Source organism: Habropoda laboriosa, unplaced genomic scaffold (assembly GCF_001263275.1).
Source record: "Habropoda laboriosa isolate 0110345459 unplaced genomic scaffold, ASM126327v1 scaffold212, whole genome shotgun sequence".
NCBI lineage: Eukaryota > Metazoa > Arthropoda > Insecta > Hymenoptera > Apidae > Habropoda > Habropoda laboriosa.
In genome coordinates this window covers 3,526,946-3,527,952 of record NW_017100509.1, presented here as the reverse complement: position 1 = coordinate 3,527,952, position 1,007 = coordinate 3,526,946, and positions in this window count along the sequence as shown.

Here is a 1,007-nt window from a genome sequence, read left to right as displayed (position 1 = left end):
TAATATAATTAGTTTCTGTTAATATGAGTAAAGATATTCTGAACTAGAATAAAAATCCCTAGATTAAACTATGCGAAGGCATGACCGATACCTATGTATATACAAATGATAAGCGAATCGAATTTTTTATCATATAATTAACAAAGTATCATTTCTGATCCAGGTAGGATAGACCTTTAAGTGTGTAACCAAAGATAAGAAAGATAATAAAAGTACGTAAGAAAGATAAAGAATAGATAACACGAAATAAGTACCATACGTTTTACGTTAGGCTATTCAAACAGAAAAGGGCTATATTTGCTTAAAAAGTACTTTGTCTCACACATATATGTTATTAATATATTCAAAGACTTTTTGTTTTTAAATTTGTTTATTAAGACATGTATAAGATTCAAATAAATTTTATGGAAGGTTATGTTTATGTTATTTAATAAAAATAATCTACAAAAATACATGACAAAAGAATATCTTCAAAATTACATACATTTTTATATTTAAAGAGTAATTGAGGAATAGTATATTAAACAAAAAAATACAAATGAAATATTAAAAATGTATTTTTCTTGATAAAAATATACATATGGTAGAAAACATTTAGTATAATAAATGTAGTCACATGTTAGGAGAAAATTATTTTTCTATTTATAATCCTTGGTTATACATTTACAAATAAAGTATGACAGTTACAAACTATTTGCATACAATGCATACATATTAGAATTAAATTTTTGTTTTTTAAGCATATGTTATACACATATAATATCATTATGTATATTTATTGTGATAGGATATATTCAAAAATTGCACATATATTTACATACATTATAATTATTCTTAAACTTCTAAGAATTGCAAAATTAATTCATACATATATATGGATACATACTTTTTCAATTTGTATAAATGAATACATATGTATGTTATGTTTTCATTGTAGCTTAAATATAACAAAAAGTAATGTTGATTTAATATTTTTTATTTGGAATTTTGAGAAAAATGAAAACAAT